This window comes from Sturnira hondurensis, unplaced genomic scaffold (genome assembly GCF_014824575.4).
Source record: "Sturnira hondurensis isolate 20B ecotype Veracruz unplaced genomic scaffold, ASM1482457v3 Scaffold0010428, whole genome shotgun sequence".
In the NCBI taxonomy this organism is placed as follows: Eukaryota; Metazoa; Chordata; class Mammalia; order Chiroptera; family Phyllostomidae; genus Sturnira; species Sturnira hondurensis.
Genome location: NW_028083059.1, coordinates 16,587,569 through 16,606,688, shown reverse-complemented (window position 1 = coordinate 16,606,688; position 19,120 = coordinate 16,587,569). Strand labels below are relative to the sequence as shown.

At 32.4% G+C, this 19,120-nt stretch overlaps 1 pseudogene; it reads left to right on the top strand.

Moving 5' to 3' along the window:
- The first annotated feature begins 655 nt into the window (after positions 1 to 655).
- Positions 656 to 19,120, top strand: part of LOC118995743 (lamin-B1-like) — an 81,058-nt pseudogene continuing 62,593 nt past the window's right edge.

The window sequence follows — 19,120 nt, the reverse complement described above, 5'->3', positions numbered from 1 at the left end:
TGTGAGATTTTATTTCTTGGCTCTTAATTTTGTTCCATTGGTCTATTTGTCAATTTTTATGACAGTACTGTATTGTTTTGATTACTACAACTTTATGGTATAGTTTGAAATTAGAAAGTTTGTAGCCTCCTACCTTGTCCTTATTTCTTAGTATTGCTTTGGCTATTTAGGGAACTATTAACCTAAATGAAATGTCTTTGTAATGATACTAAAAGAGAAGATTTTATATAAAGTAATATTCTATTAATATTTTGTACGTGTTATGCAAAATACAATACTGATGGACCACCAAATAGAATAATTTTGATTTTAGCCTTCTGTATCAAATTTCCTTTGGCCTCTGAAATAACTCATAAAACAAATTAGTGTCTTTTCTGGGAATAAATTTGCACAGAAAATTTGCACAGATATTTTTAGAAAATGTCAAAACAATTAATTCAGGTTCCCTGTTGTTAAGTTTTTAAAATTTAAGTATAGGGGATTGGCTACTTAAACATCATAAGTTAAATAATAAAGAAATTGAAAAAATAAAATGCACTTCATATGATTGTTAAACAATTGCAGTCATCTGGAAGATCGCACAGCAACCATGAACTGGAAAATCAAGAAAGCCTGAAGTTCAACTACCTATATAAGGTGATTTAAAAATATTAAGATGGGAGAACAAGAACGAATGAAGCAAATGGATGAAAATATTATGGAATCCTCAAGATGCAGTGAGTAGATAATATTGGTAGGGGTGGAATTAGGTTAAGGAAGGGAACAATATATATCTGTTGTTTGCTGGGCAGCATTCTTAGCTGGTGAAAGAAACTAACTTTATTTGGCTAATTCTTCTCCCCAACTTCTCGGCCATGAGATTTATAAAGAACTAATTCCATTCCTGGCTATAGTGACAAATATAACTAGGATTTGATTAAAGCAATGAGGTTAATCTGTTTTTGGCCACGGTGGTGGTTGGTTCATGAGTGAATATGTGACCTATGCTGATTCAATAATATTAATGCCTGAACTTTTTCTGAGACTGCTTGGACACAATTCTGTTTTTCCCAGAAAAATGCCAATGACAAAGTAGGCAGTGCCAGTAGCTACTGACAGTAATTTTGGTACTGATATGTTAACCCAGCAGGAATGGCACGTGATATAAATTTGGCTGGTGATTGACTATTACATCAAATTGTAACTGTACTAGAATTTTTTCTATGATTTAAAGTTTCATGTACCAACAAATTTATCTTTTTAATTTAAGCTAGTTTAAGTTGAATCACTTTCACCAAAAATAATATTGTAATATAAAATTAGAATTAATATTGATAAAATAGGTTTTAGACCAGACTCTTCTAAAATCAAAATGGCTAGAAAAGTTATAAAGTTGCAAAATAAGCAATGAGAAAATATTGAAGAATTATGAACAAAGTTTTAAAATTACAGTGTTATGAATAATGTGTCTAACAGCATTTTGTCAATGGATCATATAGAAAATAAACTAATTCTAAAAATAAGCAACAGAAAGAAAACTATCCATGTATAAAATTTTTAGACATGAAGGTAAGATGATGCTTGGAAAAGAAGGAATTAATATGAGATTCAATTTGAAAATATAGGAATATATACTGTGGTTATATAAAAGAAACTAAAATCGTATAAATATTTGGATTTGTCGGAGTATTGTTACTTATTTGTCCTAAGGAATTTGTAAGGTGTGAGACTGTTCTCATGTTTACAGGAGACTAGAGGGGAGGGTCAGAGTGGTCTGTGAATTTGAGAATCACACTCAGATGATCACCTGCAGGGAGCTTCCTGCCATGCACCCCTCCCCAGACTGCTCAGGGGGAGAAGAACAGAGTCACCCATTATCTTGTCTCCAAGTCTGGCTATCGCTGCAGATGGTCCCTTTTGCTAACAGATCAAAGCCTCATTCCTGGTCCTGCCTGGTCCTCTTCCAAGGGCCACTGCTTCTCCCAAGCCCTGGCCTTATCTAATACCAGTACTGAGGACATGGTCGAGTGCTCCTTCCCTCAGCCACTTGTTGGTACATTTTTTAAATAAAACTTGTCTTTCTTCTATAAAAAAATCTTACATATATATTTTATTTTGGACAATTTAGAAATCTACATAGTTGTTTTTTTAAGTACATTTTTTGTTTTTTCCAGCTTTATTGAGATATAATTTATATATTACATTATATACATATATAATGTATAACATGTTGATTTCATGCAATTATATGTTATAAAATAATTACTGTATCAGTGTTAGTTAACGCCTCCATCAGCTCCTAATTGCCTTTCTATTTTGTGCTGAGAATATTTAAAGTCTATTCATTCAGCAACTTACAGGTATATAATACAATATTATTAGCTATAATCACCATACTATTAATTACATCCTCAGAACTTAGGCATCTTAAATACTGGAAGTTTGTGCCTTCTAACCAACATCTTCTCTCTCTCATCTCTAGTCCTTGACAACTACAACTCTATCTTTTGTGAGTTTGGCTTTTCAAGATTCCACATATTAGTGACATCATACAGTATTTGTCTTTCTTTTTGTGACTTATTTTACTTAGCATAATGCCTTCTGAAGTTTCATCCAGGTTGTCACAATTGGCAAGATTTCCTTTTTTATCACAGGCAAATAATATTCCAGCATGTAATCATAAAACCATATAGAGCACATGCTCTTGCCAAAGTCAGTCTACTAATTAAATGAATCCACTGTTTCAGCATCCATGAATGCTGAAATGCCACACTGATGAATGCATTTTAGTAACTAATATATTTTTCTAACTAGACATATCACTGGAAATTCTACACTGAGGAAAAGAGTCACTACCAAATGCCTGCCTGTTACCTTTCAAATATGCATTTACGTAGTGTTACCCACATGTAAAGGATGGTAATCAAAAAGCAAACTCAGGTGCTGTATTGCTATGAGCATAAGATTTTGGAAGACCTACATAATCACAGAATTCGCATGCTTCTTTATACTGCAGAGCATGAAAAAAATACCATTTCCCCACTTCTCTTCTTTTTAATTTCTTTGTTGTTGTTTTGTGGTGATGGTTTTCATCTTTCTACTTCTGTTAGGTAATGAAAAGATAAAATAGCTCTCTAGTGGTCACTTATCTTGATGACACCAGAAATAAGAAAATGCCAGATGTAAAGAAAGAGAAAAACAAATCTAAAGTCAAAAAGAGTACATTCAAAATAGCCTAGAGACTGGGAAAACTAATAATAAACTAAAATGATAAATTAAAGCTGGATATAATTGGAATAGTGGGGTTATAAAAGTTTATGAAGTATATTTCATAATATTAATGCATATCATATAGCACACAATAAGAATGAGTGATTATGATGAGGTAAATCACCCTCATGGAAAAAAAGATGAAAGTGAACCCAGGCATATATTATTTTTAATATGTTCACCTTTAGGCAATAAAATTATCTCTAATATAAACATTAGATTTTTATAAATTAATAAATGTATTAATATAGTGTTAAAAGTTGGTGATATTTATGATGCTTCATAGAATAGTGTTTGATCAATTATTAAGTAAATAACAAAAGAGGATTCAGTGAAATTATTCAATATATGTAACAGATTATTCAAAAGATCTGCATGTTAATATCTTACATAGTAGATACTGAGAAAATAGAGTGGTGGTTAAAGCTGAGAAACAGTAAAGGTACCTGATCAAAAGGGCAAACTAATATTGTAGATTTAAATTTCCCAGTCCTTTGTAGAGCCAAAAAGTCCTAGTTTGGTTGTGTGGAGGCTTCAATACCTGGACTCCTACCACTCATTAGTCATAGGGCTTTGGATGAGTCATGTTAAGACAAGACTGCAGTTTTCTCATTTTCAGTATGAAGTTATTAAGTTATATGACTCTTTAGCTCCATTTAAAATGATCACCTATCATCCATCTATCATCTATCTATGTTTCTACTTACCTACATATTTATCTAAATACATATATTCATATACTTACAATGCTTACCCCTAACATGCTAACATATCCAGAGTCTGAGTCTCACAGGTTGGCTTCTTCAGAAAGCTAAGGCTGACCTGGAGTTTAGTGCTCTTGGGAACAGTATCTACGAGAGCGTAGCAGGGTTGAACAGCTTTAGGGTTTATGCTACAAATGCAAGACATCAAAGGAGCCCACAGGGAATGCCCAAACTGGGGTGGTTTCTCAAAGTGTTTCTAACTTGGAGCAAGGTAGCCGAGACTATATACCGTGTATCTAGAAGTTAATGAAGACAGACATCCAGGGCAGAGAACTTATCTTTAGGAAAAGTAATCTCTAATTGCTGAAGACCATTGTCAGGCAAGAAACTTTTGGTAGTTTGGATGAGTTCTTCAGTCCTGAAGAAGGGATCTTCCCTGTGCAGTACAATGTAATAATACAGGTAATATTTGTGATAACCCAGTTTTTCAAAGAGATCCAACTAGCTCCTTGAATCGTCTGAGTGTGAATAGTAAAAAACAGGGTGTTCAAAGCCCTTATAAGAAAATAGCAAACTCCATCAATGAACTATTATGTGACAAGTAAATTTCTATTTTAAATTTGGTTACAGTATATGCTCCTCAGAATTTATAAAGCCTACTAGTCAGAATTCTCCAAAGTCCTGGAAACATTCCTCTATTCCTCTGAGAAAGCAATTTTTGCAGACCCAACACATCTTTTCATTAAAAATAATAATTGTAATGCCACTTTTATTACCCTGAAATAAAATTCATAGGTAATAGAGCCTATCTGTAAATATAATTTCAAAAGATCAATAGTACTATAGCTATAAGGAGAAATATTAGAAAATTCACTGATAATAAAATAACATGAATTTCAATATGTAAATATTCAAGCAAAATAAAATTAGAAGACATGCTGAAGTAGTAAGATACATGCTCTATAATTTGACTGCTACAAAAGCAGCCTTATACAAATATCCTTTATTGAAAAATCTAATACCATGAGGTGAGTTGCTATCGATGGTCCAGTATCCAAAATTAAGGACAACTCGAAGTTCCTGAAAAACAAATTAAAATTTCTTTTCACTCTACTAGCATTTTCATTTCTTGAAAATAAATGTATTATATCTTGCAAATAAATGTATTACATCTTGAAAATATAGAAAAATGTGTTCATATGTAAAGAAAGTTAAATGACAAGTTCAGTTTACTATAAACATATTTTTCATCTTTATAAATTTCTGATAGGACATTACAAACATACATAAAACAAAGAACAGTTTGTCCTTCTATAGAATGGTTGCAGACTGCATTCCTTGCCAACCTATTAATCACCAGTATCTCTTAATAACTTAGATAAACAAAAATGTTCCCTATACTTGCTTAATGCCTCCAAGGGCCGATACTCCTTAGTCAAGCTTCCCATGGGGATGTTTGTTCAGCCCTGTAGGGCCTAGAGGAATTACTACCCACTGATCTATTTTTGGCAGGTACACATAAAATTTCAACTAAGTTCCCATATAGATTTATCTGTTAAAGAGCTGGTTATACTTGTTTTGACTACACTTTTTTTTGGTATGGAGTTTACAAAAACTTGCATTTTTCTGAATTTTTCTCATTAGATACGAGGTGAAGAGAATCGAATTCTTGAGCTGTTTGTTGTGTCGTGGTGCTGCCCTACAGACGCGGGATCCAGGTTCCAACCACTCTTTCTTGCTTAGGATCTTCACAATCATTAACGATAATACCATCCCGCCTGGAAATTCTCGGATTATTTTACCTAAAAATACTATCAAATCCACAGTTACTGTGAGAATAAAATGAAATAATTTGTAGAAAACCTATCAGTTAGCATAGGTGTGAGAAGTATATCATTAATAATACTGGAACCTTATGCTACAGGAGAGAAGAAAGAACCAATAATAAATATAGCCAGATACGTACCAAAAAAAGACAGAGATATTAGGTATATGTATAAATAGATTCCTTCACGATTGAAATCCATAGGTAGATAGTGGTAGATGGGAAAATGTGAAAGAAAGAAGAGAATTAGACTCACATTTCTGTGTGACAATATCTAATTATGTCTCCCCACCATAACTCTGGCATACTATTGGGATGTCTCATAGGTGAGGAGACAAAATAATTTATCTTGTAACATGGAATACTTTGAAAAAAAGGGCGTGCTATTAATAAATACATTAGAAAATGGAAATAACTGAAGAGGTCTCCACACAAATTAAAACCCATAGACACCTTAATGATCTCTTGCCACCTGACTTCATTGGTGGGATGATTAAAATACTCTTGATGCATTTGTCATTCTTCTATTGGTTTTATGTTAGCTGATGAAATCAACAAATTTATTTTTTCTTCTTAATAAAAATTTTATTTACTAGCATTATTTTGTATGTCATACTATATTCTGTTAATCCATAATTTGGTAACTTAAAAATTTTGATCTATTGGTGCTTTACTCATTTAACGAAATGTAGGCATATTTCATTGTTCACCTTTGTATTTATAACCATATAAACAAATACCTTTGAATTTTAATTATTCTATTTAAAATTTAGACTCAAACATTAGCTAAAAGTTATCCTATTTCATTCATTCTTTTTCAAGTGACATGTTTTAGTAATAGTTCTGTCTGCGTAGAGGTTCAGGTCTTAAATGATGTAACCAAAGCATGACAAGTCTCGGACTCATACTGACCTGCGTTAACATTGCTGCCCCTCTACTGTCTTATTAGCTGCATGACCTTGGTCAAATTGTTAACCTCGATTAATTTGAATTTCTTATCTGGAAAATGGGAATCATAACATCTGTCTTGTAAAGATGTTTAAAAGAATATTAAGGTACTTGTTTAAAAACAACTTATTAAACATACAATGTCTTTATTCTTTATATTTTAAACTATTATATAAAGTAAATGAGGTTTGTAAATAATGTTATTATAGATTAGATTAAATATTTTCATGACACTTATACCTGCTAAAACATTTCATCTTTTCCCATAGATTCAGCTATTATTTCTATGCCAATACATCCAAGATGTTCATCTTCAAGAAATCCCAGGACCATGTATCCAACCTCATGTTATATAATTCTTCTGGATATTGTACAGCCACCTCGAATTTAACATGACCAAGCTGAACTCACAACCTCCTTTTCAACATGAGCTTTATCCCAAAACTGTATGCTAAGTAAACAGCATCATTACTTCCTGTGTTTCCCAAAAGAGAAACCTGAGAGTCTTCATTCTTCCCTCACCTGTACTGCTGTGCATCTGACTGGCATATAAAGCCAGCTAACTGATATATCTACAAAAAATAAAACTTGGTTCCCTCCTTTCTATCACCCTTAAAAACCATCTCTCACCATTTCTACACATAAAGAATTTTATTTTTTCTGTGTTCCAGGCTTAGAAGTGACCACACTAATTCTGATTATACCCTCAAAATTCCTTTGATTTCATTGTGGCTGGAATTATTTAAATGCTAGCTCGCATGTCTCTCCTTTAATATCTTAACTGCATAACTTCAGCAAAGCATTCAGACTTCTTTCTGAAGTTTTGCAGAAACATACAGACTCTTGGCATACAGAGTATGTATCTGATTGGGTATCCACCATTATTTGTTGCTCCCAACCTTACATTTTGCTGCCTACTCTGTTTCCCAAAAGAAAAACCTGCACTATGAAGAAGCTGCACTACGAAAATTTTATGTGTTAGTTTTAAGAAATGTGTGGTCTAATTATTCGGACCTGTATTTCCTTTAGTTTAATATATTTCTTTAAAATTCAGCAGCTGACTCACCTCCTCAATAGAGTCGCCAGAAAAAAACTCAAGATGTCCAATGAAATTTGAACTTTAGATAAGTAAGTAACAGTTTAGTAGAAGTATTTCCCATGCAATATTTGAAGCATACTTATACTAAAATATTATTCATCCTGCTTTGTGTTGAACATATTTAAATGCCTCTACCTGCCAGTAAAGTAGCAAGAGAACACACCTTAAGTTGGATCTATTTTGAAATTTTCTAAATGAAGATAAAAATTTTATCTGACAAAGCTAAATTGATTGTAATGTGATTTTAATATTCTGTATTGATGATTATTATTATTAATGTTTTAATCTATTTGATTTTATATGGTATATTTTGTTTTCTCATAAGAACACTGAAACTATATAACTTAAACATTATGGATGACTTATTTTTAGAAATTTCTTCAAGGTTTGCAAAGAGAATATAAGTGATTTTAATGGAGCCCATTTTAATGTCTCTGGGACACAAATACAAATGCCAAAAATATAACCAATTTCTGTACAAATAAATACACTTAATGCCATTAATGCTTCTTTGGTGTGAAGAAAATATTATGGGTAAATATGACTAAATGAAGGATTTGAGTTTATTAATAAATGTAAACATAATAAAATGTAGCTTCAAAAATATTTACAAATAAGAGCTCTAAGCTAGCATAGCTGGATATTTGCCCAAAATGCTATTTGACTTGATTGATTGGTGGTGTTGTAGCTATAGAGTAACTACAGAATAACTCATAGCAGAAAAGTGTTTAAAATTGATAACACTGGATTCTAATAAAAAGTCTTATACTATTTGAATACTGACTACATGCTCAGAACTTTGTGATAGTATAACATTGATGAATGTGCATGTCTGTTTTACTTCCACTTTTTTCTATTTTAATAGGTTAAATTGATCAAAATTGATATTTTATACCATTGCAAACTATATATAACACTATATATATATAAACAAACAGCATGCATGTGTATATATATGTATTTATAGAAAAGCCTTAAAGCTCATGAGTTATGTTATTCCTAGCATATATTGTGCCAGTTTAGAAAATATCATATTTTTAGGACCATAAAACACACTTAGTATTTAGAGGAGGAAACTGGAAAAAAAATTTGAAGCAAAAAATGTGGTAAAATATTGAATAACCTGTGACCCTGCTCCATCGCCACCCCCTGACAATGAACCAAGAAAGTGACGTTCGGACTATAAGACACACCCCCATTTTCCTCCCAAATTTGTGGGGGGAAAAAGTGCATCTTATAGTCCAAAAAATGCAGCAACATGTTTCTCTGGAAAACTAACTTTCAGTAAAATTAATTTGGTTTAGATCCTTAAAAAGAAACACTTTAGTAGGAATTAATATTAATGTATATTAATGATATTGTATATTCTCTATTTAGAAGTTTTAGTAAATTCTGTAACACTAGAATGTTTTATACCTGTCTTCTCAAAGATTTTTTAACATGATATTTCAATAATGATATAATGGAATTTTAGTTAAAATGACAGCAACTATATTTTAACTGGACTGTTTGATTACTTTTGGCAAATGGGGTCATCCACACACCACTCAAGGTGGTGAATATTTCAATCAGCCCAAACGTTTTCCTTGGATCTCTTGCCAGTTAATTTCTGTCTCCTTGGGGACAATTGCAGTTCTGATTTCTATCACCATACTTTAGCTCTGCATGTTCTAAAACTATAAATGAATGGAATGCTACAATATTCACTGTTTTGTGTCAGACTATTACTCATAGTAGTGTTTTAGCAATGTATTCTTCTTGTATTATATATTAGTAACGTGTTCACTTTATTAATAGACATATTCCATTGAATGAATATACTGCAACTTATCCATTTTGGTAACGCACATTTGGTTGTTTCCAGTTTGGTGTCCTTATGATGTAGCTAATATATACATTCATTTACATGTCTTTTCTTGGTTTATGTTTGTGTTTGTATTGAATAAATACCTGGGTGTGGATTTCTTTTTATAGAGAAGATGCTACATTACAGTGACCCAATGTCATTTAACCATTAATTATTCCAAATAGCAATGTGTGAGAGTTTCATTGCTATTTTCACCAGTATTTTGTGTTGTCAGTCTTTGAAATTATTTGCCATTGCAAAGAATGTATATAATTGTGTTTTATTTTTCTCTTAAATATCCCTGATGGCTATAATATTGAAAATATTTTCATGTACTTACACGAAAGTGTATGTTCAAATCACTTATTCATATTTTACTTATTTTCATATTTTTTTAATGAGCTACAGGACTTCTTTATATTTTCTGGATAAAATAATATGTTTTTATTTAATTTATTGGGGTGACATTAGTTAATAAAATTACATAGCCTTCAGGTGGACAATTCTATAATTCACCATCTGTAAATCATATTGTGTGTTCACCACCCCAAGTCAAGTCTCCTCCAATCACCATTTATCCCCACTATACCCTCTCCTATTATGAATAGCTTTTCTAAGTGCTGCTTTACTAAACACTTTGCTAATTGTCTCTTCTAAAGAACAAGGTTTTGAGTTATTATGAAACTCATCATATACTTTTAAGGATAGTGCTTTCCATTTCAGTCCAAGAATACTTTGCCACCCAATCAAAGTATTTTCTCAAGATTTTTTCTAGGAATTCTGGAGTTTAACTTTTGTTGTTATTGCCATGATCCATTTCCAGGTAATTTTTGTGTGACATAAAGTAGTGATTGAGATTACATATATTTTTTCCATTTTCTTATCCAGAAGTTTTCAGCTCCATTTGTTGAAAAGATTTTTCTTTTACCTACTGGATTGCTTTTAGTCTCCAGTCTGAAGTATAGCAGAAAATCTGAAAAAAAGCAAAAAAAAAAAAAAATGAAAGAGCAATGGAAAAAATAAAGATTTTTTTTGCTTCTGACATTTTTGTGCAATTTCTAGTTGTGTTTGACCTATAAAGGTGATGTCCATAGGAAGAGAGTATGATATAAAGCCACTTTCTTTTACTAAAATATAAATGTCTAAATAACACTCTTATTAGAATCAAGCATACAGAGGGATAAAAAGGATATAACACATCTATTTTTAAAGTAGGGTATAAATCTTTATCTGATAAATTATCTATTGAAGATTATTGGGCATTATAAACAATCTTTTTTATTAAAATATATATTTTTAACACATCTATTTTTAAAGTAGGGTATAAATCTTTATCTGATAAATTATCTATTGAAGATTATTGGGCATTCCATAAAATCTTTTTTATTAAAATATATATGCTCTTTCTTGTCTTGAAAATTTTAATACTAGGGTGATTATAATATTTATCCCATTGGTCAAAATAATCTTTTTGCATTAACCATAAAGGAAAATATTATCTCTTTTAACAGTTTTCAATTAAAGACCTCTTCAACTTTACTTTCGTAAGGCATTTTGAAATGTTAGACTTATTTGTACATTACTAGAAAGTTCTGTGTTATCTGATGGAGGCATTTGTGTTATGTAATTAAATTGAAGGGTCTATAATATTTTAATTGTATTCATTCTTCCCACATGGTGAACTTTGGCATTGACTATCTAGCAGAAACCTCCTGAATGAGTTTTATAAGTAGAATCAAATGAAGTTTAATTGTATTGTTAAAGTCTTTTATAATTTTAATTTCCTTGATACATCCAATTTGTAATGATTTAGATACAAGTGAGTGGAAATTGTTCACATGGAAAGTTAGTTTTTATAACATTGAATGCTTATATTATTATATTAACAAACCTTTAAAAATATTATTAGCTCCACCTATTTTCCTTTGCTCTCTCTTAGAAGTTGCTAACAACAGGCTGTTTATTCCCTTACAAGTTGACAGATCTCAGTGAGTCTCTCTGAAAACCTATCAATAGTTGTGTCTCTAGACTGTTCTATACTTGAAAACCTAATAGTTCAGAAATGCCAGGAAATTAATGGACTAGGGATGATTCTAAAAGTGAATGATGAAGTTTTTGTGGATAAACACTCCAATTTTTTAACATTTCAATATGTTTCTGAGACATGTTCCACAAGCTTCTCCAGCAGGTTCTCAGGAGGACTGAACACCAGTTGGTCATACCAGCATCTTATTTATACAAATAGTTCCTTGACTTTTCTCCTTTTCTTTTTTTCACTGTCCATCAAAGTGCTTTCTGACATCATCCTCCAAACAACCTGCTTACAACCATTTTCTTCCTCAGGGTTTATGTTTGCAAAACCCAAAATTAGATCACTAATATTAAAATATTTTTGGTTGACTTCAGCTATTCAAAGTCAAGGTTAAATTTATCTAATGTGTAACATATCACACAATACCATTCAATCATTTTGCCTTTACTTGTCTTTGGAATCAAATTCATTAGATCTTCTCTACACCCATAAGAAAGAGAATGGAAGGTATTTAAAGGTAAAGGGGGTCAAATATATGGTGACAGAAGAAAATTTGACTTGTGTGGTGGACACACAATTCAATATACAAATGAAATATCATAGAATTATACACTTGAACCCTGTAAAAAGTTATTAACCAATGTCATTCCAATAAATTTAATTTTTTAAAAGAAATAACAAGAAATCAAATAATGTTTATGAAAAATCAAACTTAATGGCTCTCTAGAAATCATTCACAACTTTCAAAATAAAACAGAGGAAGGACATCAGTGAGAATGGTAGCATAAAGAACGCCAAAACTTTGTTCTTTTTTTTTTTTTTTGCTCAATCCCTCCACCTCCACAGCCAGTCCCCACCTCAGACAGGTATCAACTTACTCTCCATCTATGAGTTTTTCACAATTTTGCGTGTCACTTCATTTTGTTTATCAGATTCCACATATGAATGAAATCGTGTGGTGCTTGTCTTTCTCTAACTGGCTTATTTCACTTAACATAATGCTTTCCAAGGTCATGCTATTGCAAAGAGTAAAATTTCCTAATGTCCTTCTTCTTCTTTATGGCCAAGTTGTACTCCATTGTGTAAAGGTATCATGGCTTTTTTTCCATTCACTCATCTACGGTTGGACATGTGGGTTGTTTCCAAATCTTGGCTATTGTAAATAATGCTGCAATGAATATAGAGAAAACTCATAGATACAGACAACATATGGTAATTGCCGGAAGAGGCGAGGTAGAAGGAAGTGGAGGAAGAATGGGAGGATAAATTTGATGGACAGAGACTTGACTTGGAGTGGTGAACACACATGCAGTGTAGCAATGATGTGTTGTAGAATTGTGCACATGAAACCTGTATAATTTTCTTAACCAGGGTCACCCAAATATAATCAATAAAAATAAAAATAGTCCATTAAAGCAACAAAAAAGTCAAAAGCTTTCAGAATAATTATTTTAGAACTCTGGATACTAATCAAAAACCCTGTTACTACCAGAAGAATATTTAATAAAAAATATCTCTATCTCAGTAAAAGTAGTGAGTTTTGTTGTATCTTAAACCACACAGCCAATCTTCCCCTCCCCAGCAAAGCAGTGGCCTCGAAGGAAGTAGGTAACATCTCCAGTACAGGTAACAACAGTACTGGAGACAGCAGAGCAGTTGCCATTCACACACATGCAAAAAAGGTGTGATTGTGTATTTTGACCTCTCTGATTTTCCATAGAGAAAAGCCTCAAGGGAGTTGGTTTTATCTCACCTAACTCAAACTCCCTAAGTGTTAATGATGCTACTGAATGCATATTTAATTAAAAACCTTATAGGCAGATATATTTGTTGCCTGGTACAATTAGTAATAGCTGAGACAAGCAAAGGCTAACTAAAATCTGGAGGAGACAGGCTGGGGAAAAAACAATTAGCAATAAGGGCTTTTAAAATCTCCAACATATTCTCAGGAATCTAGAAAGTTAGATGTATTCCCACCTGTGTGCATGCTCAAGAAAGACATGAAAAGACTCTATGTTCTCACCTTTGGCTAACATTCAACTTCTGTGCAAGTGGGAAATAAAGGGTAAAGGTAGAGGATTACACCAACTGACTCAATGTTAAGGGGATTCCCTAACACACGTACAAACACACACCAGGTTGATTTGATTTGCAAAGACTGAGAGAGTTTTAGTTTTGGATCTAGACATTTAGTAAAATCTAGGTCCAATCATGTCTGATCACAAAGCTAAATGGAAAGAATTCAGAGGATATACATGACCAAAAAAACAGGATAAAATATTTAGTCATAAAAGTTAAAAAAAAGTAATACTAGCAATCCATATCAAAAACAACAGCAAAAAAAACCAGGAGAAGAAGATAATCTTATCTACAGAGTTACCACATTAAAATATCCGAAATGCCTGGTTTTCAACAACAAAAATAATTATGAAAATGCAAGGAAAAAATAAATTATGGCCCTACCCTAAGAAAAAAGCAGCAATGCACAATGACCTGAGGATGTCCAAACATTGCATTTACAAAGAACTTGAAATCATGATTTTAAAATATCTTCAAAGAATTAAGCAATGAGTAAAACAAATGGTGACAAAAGAGATAAAAATAATGAAAAACATTAAAATTCTGGAAATGAAAATTTTACTATAGGAGCTATATGGTTAATTTGAGCAAAACAAACACAGAATTAGTAACTGTGAGGATATGTCATATGAGATTTTTATACAGTCTGAGGAACAGAAAGAGGAATGACGAGAAGTAAACAAAGCTTATTTCTCCTTTTGGGTCCATATGAAGTGTACAAACACACACAAAGTAGAAGTCCCAGAAAGAGGGGTAAGTGATAAAAAGGGAATTCAACTCCAAGCAGGATAAACACAAATTCGTACTGAGAGTCTGATCAAACCGTTTAAAGCCAAAAATCAAAGAGAGAATAGTGAAAGCAGCAAGACAGAAGCCACTCATAATATAGATGGGATCCTCAATAATAACAACGGCATAGTATCATAAACCACGAAAGACAGAGGCAAGTGACATTCAAAATGCTCAAAGAAAAACAAGAGAAAACAATCTGTCAACCAAGAAATCTATATCCATCACAACAGTCCTTCAAAATGAAGGAGAAATTAAAACACTCCCAGACAAACAACAATCAAGGGAGTTTATTGTTCTAAATTTTTTGAAACTCACAAACTAATAAAACTGACTCAAGAATAAATAGAAAACCTTAACACACCTATAATAAGTAAAGAGACTGATTTAATATTCAAATCACATACAAAAAGGAAAAGTCTAGGACCAGAGGGCTTCACTGGTGACTTTTATCCAATTTTATCTTATTTTGTTAAATTTTTTATTTGTTTATTTTTAGAGAGAAGGGAAGGAAAGAAGAAAGAGAGGGAGAGAAACAACAATATGTGGTTGCCTCTTGCGCATTCCTTACTGGGGACCTGGCCTGCAACCCAAGCATATGTACTGACTGGGAATTGAACCAGTGACCCATCAGTTCACAGGCTGGAACTCAATCCACTGAGCCACACTAGCCAGAGCCTTTTATCCAATTTTAAAGATCAATTAACATCTGCCTTTCTCAAACTCTTATAAGACAAAGAAAGGAAAGAATATTCTAACTTTACGAGGCAACAATTACCCTAATATCAAAGTCAGAGAGACAATAAAAGACAAGAAAACTAATGACTAGTATCTTTTTGTATAATTTTTATTTATTGATTTTTAGAGAGAGAGAGGAATAGAGAGAGATAGAAAGAAGCATAGATTTGGTGTTCTAATTATCTATGCATTCATTGTTTGATTCCTGTATGTGCCCTGACCAGGGGTCAAACTTTCAACCTTGGCATAACAAGACGACACTCTACCCAACTGAGTTACAGTATCTTTTATGCATATGGAATTTTAGACTCTAATTACAAGAGTAGGTATTATAAAATATCCCCGGTCACTTTATGCTAGCAAACCAATAGTCACAGAAAGTAGTTGTCATCCTAGTAGGGGAAATTGACTCTGGTCAGTATGAAGACATAGGGCTATTACAAAGTAGTAAGGTGGAGAATTATGTGTTTGGCTCTCAGGTGATCCACTTGGAATGCCACTACCCACTTTTAATTTTAAGTAAACAAATATAGTGGCAATAGGCTGAAAAGTGTATGGTATCCAGGTGCTTAAATCTATTACTGATATGGGCATGAATAATATCACCAAATAAGCTACTTTGATCAACAGAAGTGCTTGCCAAGAGGAAATTATATCTCAAATTATAGCAAATAATGAAGATGAGTACTTATTATAGTCTCAGAAATAACCATAGCAGTGGAATCTATAGTCCAGTTTTTTTAATCAACTTTTCACTTTTGTGAAACTGGAACCAGTCAGAATCTCAGACATGCTGTGACTAGGTAAGATGAAACTGCCCACGGCAAACAGAGCTGACTGAAACAACAGAGGGACTGGTGAATACTGTTGGTGTCCCTCCAAATTGCCTTTATTTGGCACGTGTGTCCATCCTCCTGCTACTGTATGTTTTATTGTTATGTCTCAAAGCAGCTTCTCTGAGAACATACTTCACATAAGCAGGTGTTGTCCTACCTGTGAAATTAAGCTCCCTTTCTTAACTGGAGACCGTGTGTATCAAATGACAGATTGACACTGGGATAAAAAACAGACACTCTTCTTCATTATGAGACTAAATCTACCATGAAATTTATGTTCCAGCTCTACCAGAAGGATGAGTCTGAAGCTCTTCATGGCCACACTCTGGCTCACCTATTTTTTCTCTTGTACCATACTGCTTAAGGATACATATATTAAACAGTTTGTGCTTTGTGATATATGTGATACAGTTTCAGTTACCCAAATCTGCTCCTGCAGCTGGAAAGCAGTCATAGACAATACATTAACAAATGGATGTCTCTGTTCCAATAACATTTTATTTACAAAAAGTCAGTTGGCATCGGTTGGTTCCTAGCCACAACTTGTCATTCCTTGGTCTAGACTGTAACTATTCTGAGATCACTGAAAGCTAAGGGTAAGGCAGTGAGACAAATATGTGCTCAGAGGAAGATTCATAGTTTTAGAAACATTCATTACTGCATCTGAATGAATAAAATTACATTAAAATATAATTAAAGAATAAATAAGAAATGAATTAAGAAAAAATAAATTAATAAATTGTTAAAATTTGTTATGAGTGAATTATAACAGCAAAAACATCAGACACCCTGACTGGTGCAGCTCAGTGGATTGAGCATTCATTCTCCTGGAAACTGAAAGGTCACAGGTTGGATTCCTGGCCAGGGCAACACCTGGCTTGTGGTCTAGGTCCCCTGTTGGGTGTTTTCCACTGATCAATGTTTCTCTCACGCACTGATGTTTCACTTTGTTTTGTCCTCTCTCCCCTCCTCTCTAAAAGTAAATAAATAAAATCTTTTAAAAAAATTAAAGACAACTTGAAAGAGCAAAAATTTTAAAAAATTCAACAATTTTCAAAAATTTTCAAAAATTCAATTTCAAAAAATTTTCATTTTTTGAAAATTCAAAATTTCAAAAAATTCAATTCTTTTTAAAGAATTTTAAAAAAATTCTTTCATCCAAAAGAAACTACAAGGGAATGTAAGATAATAAAAACAAAATGTAAATTTAAAAATATTAATGTAAAGATGATCCATATTCCATTTGTATTGCTCCAAATGACATGATGAACATCATTCCATGTTTTAAAATCTCTATTATGTTTTTAATGAAAACTGACAAGGAGAACACATGAGAATAAATAGGTACTTCATAACAATTTAACACTGAAGTAGAGTCAAACTTTGCAAATAGAAATCACAATTAAGAAAGAGAAAGCTAATAGAATAATTATTTCATAATTATATAGAGTATATTCCAGGAATGTTAGGATAATTTACATATAGACAAGGGATTAAGTATTTGAATACCTTAATACATACAGGAAGGGCATTTATTAAAATTTGATATTTATTTATGATAAAAGTAATCAGTATAGTAGAACACATGCAAATATGTCATAAAACACAAGTACTATTCTTAATAGTGAAATATTAAGAATATTCTTATTATAGTGAAAATCTAGATGAGGTAGTCTATCATCATCACTACCTTTTAAAACATTCCTGAAAGCACCCAAGCTGGTGTGACTCAGTGGATTGAGTCCTGGCCTGTGAATCAAAGGGTCACCGGTTCAATTCCCAGTCTAGGACACATGCCTGAATTATAGGCCAGGTATCCTGTAGGAGGTGCACGAGAGGCAACCGCACATTGATGCTTCCTTCCCTCTCTTGCTCTCTCACCTCCTCTTTCTAAAATAAATAAGTAAAATATTTAAAATAATAAATAAAACATTCCTGAAAGTGTAGTCACTAGAATTTAAGAAGAAAAAATAAGTGGCATAGATATTTGGATAGGCAAGAGAAAAATAATTATTTATAGGTTAAAAAACTATAAGAGAATAAAAGTTTATATATTATATATATATATATATATATATATATATATATATATAGTGTGTGTGTGTGCATTTAACTATATGGATATGTGTATATGTATGACAAAATAAGTTCAGTAAAATGAGTATTTAAACATTAAATGTACAAGGAATCTATAGATGATCTCAAATGCTTAGACACTGAGTTTCTTAAAACATGGGTTCAAGATACAGTTCACTTATCAACAGTGCAATATGAATATGTACTTAACCACTTTAATTATCATCTTAATTATTTGATAAGGTGACACTACAATACCTATACGAGTTGGCTATTTCAAATTATTATTTATTTCTCAATACAGTATCATATATATATTTACAATATAGTAACATTTTATCTTGAGATCAACTAAGTAAAAATAACAAGGATAACTATATGACTATCAAAAACTATGGAATTTACTAAAATATAGTAAAATTAATAAAAAATTAAAAGAAAACTATACAAAGCAATAGGAAAATTCTGTCATTGGGTAGGATACCTAAAATACCTGTTTATTCAGATTCATATTTTGGGTTTATTTGGATATATACTCAGGAGTGCAATCTCTCTGTCATAGGCAGCTTCATTAAATTCGAAATTTATTAAATTTTAGAGGAACCTCCACACTGTTTTTCACAATGGCTACAACCTTCTGCATTCCCACCAACAGTGCACTAGGGTTCCCTTTTCTACAGGTCCTCACCAACACTTGCTGTTTGTTGATTTATGGATGATAGCCTTTCTGATAGGTGTGAAGTGATACTTCATTGTGGGTGAGGGCAACTTTGCCTGAAAAATCCCCCCATCCACCACAGAAGAAAGTGAAACTACCAAGACATGATGTGCTTGGGGAGGAGAGGTGGCCAATCCCTCAAAGGGGAATGGCCAAGAGCCCCTTCCTCAAGGGGCTTTTA